This window comes from Rhodnius prolixus, unplaced genomic scaffold, assembly GCF_049639745.1.
Source record: "Rhodnius prolixus isolate KJV_2025 unplaced genomic scaffold, Rpr scaffold_6, whole genome shotgun sequence".
Taxonomy (NCBI): Eukaryota; Metazoa; Arthropoda; class Insecta; order Hemiptera; family Reduviidae; genus Rhodnius; species Rhodnius prolixus.
Window position 1 is genome coordinate 7300583 of NW_027411634.1, and position 8216 is coordinate 7308798.

Sequence of the window (8216 nt, forward strand, 5' to 3'; positions counted from 1 at the left end):
AGATTTTATTTATTAAATAATTGTTATAATTATTAATCATAATAAGATGTTAAAATAAGTTTTGAAAATACCGTGTACTCTACAGAAAATATGTACCGATCCAACGGCGCTATACAGGTGCGCAGATTACCAAAAAAAGGAGTCGGTGTTGGCGCAATTATACACTCTGGATCACAACGACAGCCTGTGGTACAAATTAGTGATATAAAATTATTAGCTGGGGGAAGTATCCGCTAGGTAGTGTCCGTGTAGAACTTTTCGTACATTGTTTCTTACTGTCAATCTACACTACTATAGTGTTAACATACCTAAATCTTCCCGGTACATTAGGGGGTATGAACAAAACAACAAATACCCCTGTTCCTTGGGTGGTGGTGGACTTCTGCCTGCTTATCAATCACTTGTAATGCTAATTTATTTAGCAATAAATTCTCTATATAACTAAAAGGTAAGATTTATAAATTTTTATAAATTAAAGTTTTATATAACTAAAAGATTAATACTTTTTTAAACTAGGTACGCAAATTTTATTCCTGTTAGGCATCATTAATCATTAAAAAAAAATAAAAGTTTCAACCTTTCGTTATCTTAGATTTTCTTTCTCTTAATACTATGAGGTTGCATTAATTGGTAATTTTTGAAAAAGAAATTATAATGGAATATATAAATATTTAATAAAATTTGGAAATTAAGAGATAATATCTTAAGATATTGATAAGAAGTATCATGTTTCAATACATTTTGATTTTTCAGCAAATATTCTATTAATTCAATATTTACAGTAAATTTTTGTTTTAAAGATACATGGAACAATTCTGCAGATTTAACAATAAGCCACATAAAAATTACAGGTTTTCTTCAAGAAATATAAAAATCACGTCAACTCAAAAGCATATAACGTGGCATAACGACGATTAAATCTCAAATCGATATTTGTAAAAAATCACGCGATATTCCTTATTGTTTGGATATAATTAATTTGACTTGGAACTGTTGGTTTCTCTTTCCCTGAATTATGTTGATAACTTTCTTGAAGGAGACTTTCGGTAATGATACGGCTTTAAACTGTTTTTGTTTTATTTAAAGAATTGAACTAGTTTGAAGTTCTCAAAATATTAACTTAATGTAGATGGTTTCAAAAAATTGCAGCTCCAGAAGTTATAGGCTTGTAACTTTCACAATTGATTAATATTAACCTAAATAGTAATTTATTTTGATGAGTTAAGAATGACAACAATAGTAAAAAGTTTGCGGTATATAGGTTCTTTTTAATGAACCAAAAAATTTGGATTTGTGGAGTATTTATTCTAAAAAATATATCTTACAAAAACATGAGAAAGAACAGCACTGAAATTCAATTTGCTAAGAATATCCAGAACACAGAAATATAGACTTGTAATAGGGAAAGAAATTGTCATTCACGAAGGAAGTAACTCCGTTTAGGAAATCGCGCATCGTTTAGTCTGAAACCTTCGATGTGATTGACCTAGGAAGAGAATGCATCCGGTATCATAGTTCCGAAGGGATATCCTGAGGGAAGTAATTGATGCAAAGATGGTCTATCCGAAATGAGAAGAGGTTTCGCCCTTTAGCTGCTTTTAAAAGCGGATTGGCTTAACAATTTTAGATAAACTTCATGCAAATAGTTTGCGGTCCTAAAGGCCCGCTTGATCTTCAATTCTTCCAGCAGTATTGAAGCTATCATTGAAACAACTTTATGAGAAACCAGGCCCAGGTGATGCCAAATCATCATCCTCCACCATATTTCTTACTCTATCTTCCTCACACTCACTGTCCAGTTTTTACAAAACACTTAGTGTACACTCATAGGGTATTCCGGTGAAAACGTTTTTTAAAATTTAGTTTGAAAGTTGCTTCAGCACAAAGTGCACTATTAATAACAATGGCAGTAAAAACTTAAATCAAAAAACCTGCATGATTGCAAAATTTCCTCCAGTGAGTGGTAAGAAAAGTAAAAAACGACTAGATTTTCAAAATAAGTTCCAATTTTTAAGAAATTCTGAAATTAAAAGTTATTTCAAGGCGAAGCTACAAACAGAAGTATAATAGGCTAGTTCCTTAGAAGTATCAGAGATCTAATGTAGTTATCTTCTCTTAAAGTTTGAGTACTGATTAAAAAACTTTTTCATTCCTATTAAGTGATAGTATGTTGTAACTTAAAACACTCATCTTATCTGCTTATATGCCAATCTATTCAAATGCGTTTTTATTCTAACTCTTTAATTGACTACATAAAACTACAGAGTACATTTTTATCTTCTGAAGTAAATTTATCAGTAATTAAAATTTTTTATTTTACCTTTAACATCATTATAATTATCGTAATCTCTTGTGCCGCCTAGACGGTGTAGGCACTCTTCAAAAGCTTTCTACTTAGTGCCAATCAATCGAAAGTTTGCGGTAAGCCTCCTCTCACTTCTTCATTCTAACCTCCCTATAGGTCTCCTATACACTTCTAAAGGCGTATCTTCCATTTTCTTTAGATGGCTTGAATCTTAAGATGATAAGCATTTGTTCTTTTACAAACGTTAGTACTCCTTTTGTACATTGCTGGTGGATTGTCCACCTACTCGTAAATATTCAATCGCAGTATTTAGAGATTTGGAAGTTCATGATGTATTTTGCTCTTATTCATGTGATAAAATGTTTCTCAAACCCAGTAAATTCTCTGATATCCTATTATAATCAATTAGTGATGTAGCAAGTTCATCTAATTTATATTAAAAAGGTTGAACAGCGTAAACATTTAGAAGTACATATGATTAAATAGCTTTTATGAAATATTTCTGCACTAAAGTTTACAATTAAATAGGTTAATTAGTGTATTTTAATATGTTAGCAGATGATATATACGAATATACTTTTACAAATTACAATATAAATGTTTAGCACTAGGTTTGACCTTTAGTTTGGCAGACCTTTACAGCCCTTCGACCCTTCTCTTGAACATTCACGTCTTCCAGGCCATACTGTTTAGCTAACGAATGAACGATACTTCACTTATAAATAACTCGGTTGTTCTAAATTAATTTTTTTTTTTTTAGTTTAAGAAGTATCATCGCAGAAAGTTCAAATTTGATATTTCGCTTTGGGGCCGTTAAAGAACTGACTATAATCATTTAAACAAAATCCAGCATCCAGATGCACCACTTTACTGAAAAGATTTTATAGTGTTTAGATATTTTTCTAAAAAACGGCATTAACAATAAATATTCTTTAGATTAAGTATTCTTACTGCTCACAAATTCTTTTTTAACTTTTATTTTGAGCCTTTCCCATGGAGAATTCTATTTAGAACATTACTGGATAATTTTGTGGTTGGCTCCTCTCTAAAATGCCGTTTCAGTCTAATAAATTTGTAAACAAAATTCAAGATTTTGTCGTAAACACCTCTCTTCTTTATTGAACAGATTTTTTTTAAAAAAGTTTTTAATTTGTTTTTCGAAATTTGTTTAATTAAAGAGAACATGTTCAACATTGAAGTCTTTTATCTTTTTTTTTGCGCAAATTAGGATTTTAAAGAAAATTTAATTAATTGGACTATGGCAAGAGACATGGCAGTGTTCACCCAGATTTTCTCATTCCAAATCATTGTGATATCAAGGAATAATCCAGCCTTTGATTTACAAAGAGTCTGTCAAAACGAGTTTGATTTTAAAATTATATTCTAGTACTATATTCTAGTTTAACCCGTTTCTAATGGAATGTTTTTGTAAAAAAAAGAAAAGAAAATCAATAAATACCTAAAAATATTGAAAAATAAAATAATGAAACTATATGTACACAAAACAAAATAATTTTTAGTCAAACTCAAAACGTCCATGATACAACTGAAACTTTCACATGAGGTTGCCATTTCTAGAAAACACAAAATGCGTTACTTCCGTGACACTTGTTGATAGGTGAATATAAAATCAACAGGTTATCATTGGCAGTCTGGATGGGGGAAAAAAATTAGTAATCCAAACTTTTTCTATGCTGAAATAGAGCTGACGGTAGGAGGAGGAGAGGCAGGTAATGTAGTATTCATGATTGGCACTGTTTCAATAGTAATTGGTTTTGCCAATAGTTTCTCCAATGATATATAGTATTTGTTTTTAGTCGAGCACTCACGAGTTGCTCTTATGTTAATTTGCGAAGGTTTTCTGCAAACTTTGTATGTTTAATAAATATCATCAAGGATCAAAGACTTTAAAAAAACACTCAGTCAAGCTGTTCATTTTCTATTACAAAATTTCAACCTCTCTTTAATCCTCATTAATATTATATAAGTGTGGTAGCATTCGTTAGTGATTGCCCGATATTAAAAGAATCTCGTCTTCACGGTCTTCATAGTTATTGAATTTTGTGATTGGAAAGCAGTAATTTGTGTGTCTATATGAGCAAAATATCCTAAAACGAAAATATTGATTAAACTTTAGGTTTCATCAAGTAAATATAAATTTCGAATAATACTTAGCAGTCAAAATCCCTAAACCAGAACTAACAATTTGGATTTTTAATTATTTTTTGTAAAACGATTTTCTCGATGGATCAATGATTGGAAATTCACTGATTAGCTTCTTCTTTTTTTCTATAATCTATAATTTTTATATTGAAATATTTTTCCAGGAAAATCCTAGTAAGAGAACTTCTCGAAGGGAGGTCAGTACTCTCTAAGGTGCCATTTCTGTACAACCTATGACTCCTCCCATTTCCATGAAATGTCGTATCACACACCACACTAAGTAGCTAAACAGTCAGGACAGAAGACATACCAACCTTTAAGATTAACAACCACAATAATTAAACAAATTACATTTGTTAATAATAATGAGGTAAATATTTTTTAAATAATCAATACATTTTAATCTGCTCCTGTAAAATACTCGTATATTCCACAGCCCTAAAGACAACCTAGTTTCTAGGTCGAAAGTTTGGCACTTATGACTGAATTGGAATAATCTTTTTTTCCCTTTGCCTAAATGAATTAGGTATCAAAAAAAGATGAACAATATTCTTATATAAGAAGCATTCAAGATATTCTTATATCTATAAGAAGCAGTCAAAATCCCTAACTCACAATTTGAATTTTTCATGATTTTTGTGAAACGTGTTTCTCGATGGATCAATGATTGGGAATTCACTGTACTAATATATATAATTAACAAGTATATATATATAAAATATTATATATGTTTTGTGTTTAGAATATATGGTCACCATGCATACTTTCGTTCGAGCGGTGATAAAGAGTAACATTGGTTTGATAAATTGCAAAAATTAAGATCGTTGTAGGATTAAAATGAGATGAAAATTTATACGGAAACAAAATATGAAATAAAGATTGTTATCAATATTTTGCTGACATGTTTTTTTTAACAATATAAGTCTATCCACATTTAGATATTTATTTGTTCCGTTCTGTTGATTTACGTTTCTAAAAACTAAGAGTACACATTTAGATAGATTTTTTTGTTTTGTTTCTAAAACAGAAAGTGTCATTTTTCATTGCTTTGTATAGGAAACAGGTCACTCACTATCTGATGGGTGGCTCGGTATACCTCTCCCTCCATGATAACATGTGAACCGTTCGAAAATCGAAACTTTTCAAACGTTGTAAACAAATAAAAATGAAAAAATTATTCTCTTTCAGTTCAATTTTATTGGTAATATAATTTCCACATTTTTGTATCTGTCTCACTCATATAAGAGAGAATGTATAAAGTGGAATGTATAGTTCTGTATAATGTATAACTCTACATAAAGAAAATACATTGGTAGTACTAAAGACAAGTTCCAGCTTTCCTTACACTTAAATTGGTTTCTCAAGACTACAATCTTAGTGTACAGAATCATTTAATATGGCGAATTGCTTTTATGAACACTGGTTTTCTATTCATTATTTAATAAAATATAATTGAAAAGATATCTGGAAGCTCAATGCTTAATAATTTCCAATCCAAACAATAATCGTAACCATTATGGGAGGACTTCTACACCAGAAGTTCTTCATCTCAGCTATCTGACCAGAGACCTTAAACCTGATATGATTTTCACATCCCAAACAGTCAGAGAAAACCGGGAGTAGTATGATTCTCCTCACAAAAAAGAAAAGGTATGAGTCCCACTTGGTAGTGATGTGAAAGCACTGAAAGCCCAACTCAGAATCCAACCAAAAATCTGTGAGATACCCCCTGAATGAAACAGCAACTACCTTTCTAACTAGCACTTTGATTGCATCGACAACCTAACGAACTCAAAAGTCCAGGATGAATATTTCTTTAGATGCCATCAGGTGATGAAACAATTTGGTCAAAAACAGTCAATAGAAAAAGCTACCTTATTGGAAGGATGTTTCTGTTTTTGGAAACTGACTCCTATTGTTTACGTCCAAAATTTGATTTCCTACAAATCAATTGCATTTTCCCACAAAAGTTCATTATGTGGTAGTTCTCTGGAGTAGTGCTGGGATTGAGCTTACATCTAATGAGCCACGTCAATGTAATGTATTATACGGTTCTAACAACTGTATAATTTTTAAGAAATCAAAATTGTCTCATTAAAAATCACTAGTTGGAAGAATACCAGTCTACTTGAAGTGCGACTGTTTTTTTTCTGAATTTTATGTAATTTTCTACTAAGTTAATTACGCAAGTAATAATGAGAGTAACAGAAACTCGCGGCAATATTCAAAACAAGTCATTTATTTATTCGTCCACAATATTGTAGCTGATTTTATATATGTGAAGACTTAGGACCTTAGGTCCCACCAAGAGTGTAGCACAGCTTTGAAGTTGCTTGATTTAGCCCAGAATATGCAAATCTGTTTCCTATCTGTTATCAATAGTTCCACCAGTTCCTTAGTGATAGAATAATCTCTCGCTATTATCTAGCCCTTAAGAACTTCTAGCATACTAACACACATTATCATCCTCTTTACCCTTTTAAGTGCTAAAGAGAACTATATGGCACTCTAAGGTTCTCCCCTGCTGTTAGTATTACTTCTGTTGACCTTGTACAGGGCAAGGAGGAAAATTAGATGTTGCATGCTATCATGAAAATTAGCGTTGACCTGAATACGTTAGACCTTGGCTAATAGAAGAAAACAAATAATAAAATAAAATTTTATATAATCAAGTTTCTTGTCATTATAAGAGGTAACTTCTTTCAATAAGAAAGCACTTAGAAATAAACTTGAACCCCGCAATAATAATTTTTAAAAGAGGATTTGAATCAAAGATTCTATTTCAAATGATTCCGAGGTAAAAACAAATACGGCGAGAATTTTGGGATTCCCTGTAACTAAACATTTTTTTACGCTATTCCTAACTTTGTTTTTTAGGAGGAAATGCAGAATTTTAAATAAGTGTTTAGAAACAGAAAACTATTTTTCCAATGGTACTCTCTATTTAAAAAAAAAAAATCTAGATATTTGTGTGTGTGTCATTGTCACCACTCTTCAATTATATTTCGTACAGTATATTATGAAACCTGACAACATAGTTTTGGCCTATATTCCGAACATCAGAAAGTGCTACTTAAACTAAATCTAATTTTTTTCAACTTCTTGCAATTTTCTCGCTGACGGCTCTTTATATCATTCTTTTTAACTCTGAAAAAGCCCATTCCATACAGATCTGTAATTTAAGTTAACATTTGAATTTTCTGGAATTCTCTTACGATACAGATTTTGCTTGCGGGTTAGGTTATAAGTACAGGTTGAGTAGTTCATGAGACAAATTGCCAAGCAGGTGAACATTTACAAATCGCAGGTCGTTGGAGGGTTTGTGATGAATAAAGATACTAAAGGGGTAAAGGTACTATTTTGATTGGAATAATTAAAAATGATTTTCCTTTTTTAGGTTTCTTAATACACTAAAAGACATGCAAGGTTACAAACACTTGAATTGAGCAAATTTTAGGAATTAAAACCTTCATTTAATCTCGCAGGTACTTTACACGTTCTACATTTCTAGTTAAAAAATATTAAGAAATAAATAAATGAAATTTAAAGTACGAAGGCAAAAACATATACAACAAAAGTTGGTTCCAAGTACATAAGTGTTATAATTAGGCTAGACGAAGAGTCGGCGTAGGAGGAACGAACTTTTTTAAAGAACTGACATCCCTGCGGGTATCGCAGTTAAGCAATACTTTCTCTGACACTTCCAAACGCTCATACAATATACACTGGCCTGCAGAAATACGGTTGA

At 31.2% G+C, this 8216-nt stretch overlaps 1 long non-coding RNA gene across 1 annotated transcript; it reads left to right on the forward strand.

Annotated features, from left to right (window-relative positions):
• The first annotated feature begins 101 nt into the window (after nt 1-101).
• LOC141460380 (uncharacterized) lies at nt 102-5875 on the forward strand. Its single transcript, XR_012461926.1, has 3 exons — nt 102-448; nt 4633-4838; nt 5211-5875. It is a non-coding gene; the product is annotated as an uncharacterized lncRNA (long non-coding RNA).
• The last annotated feature ends 2341 nt before the right edge of the window (nt 5876-8216 follow it).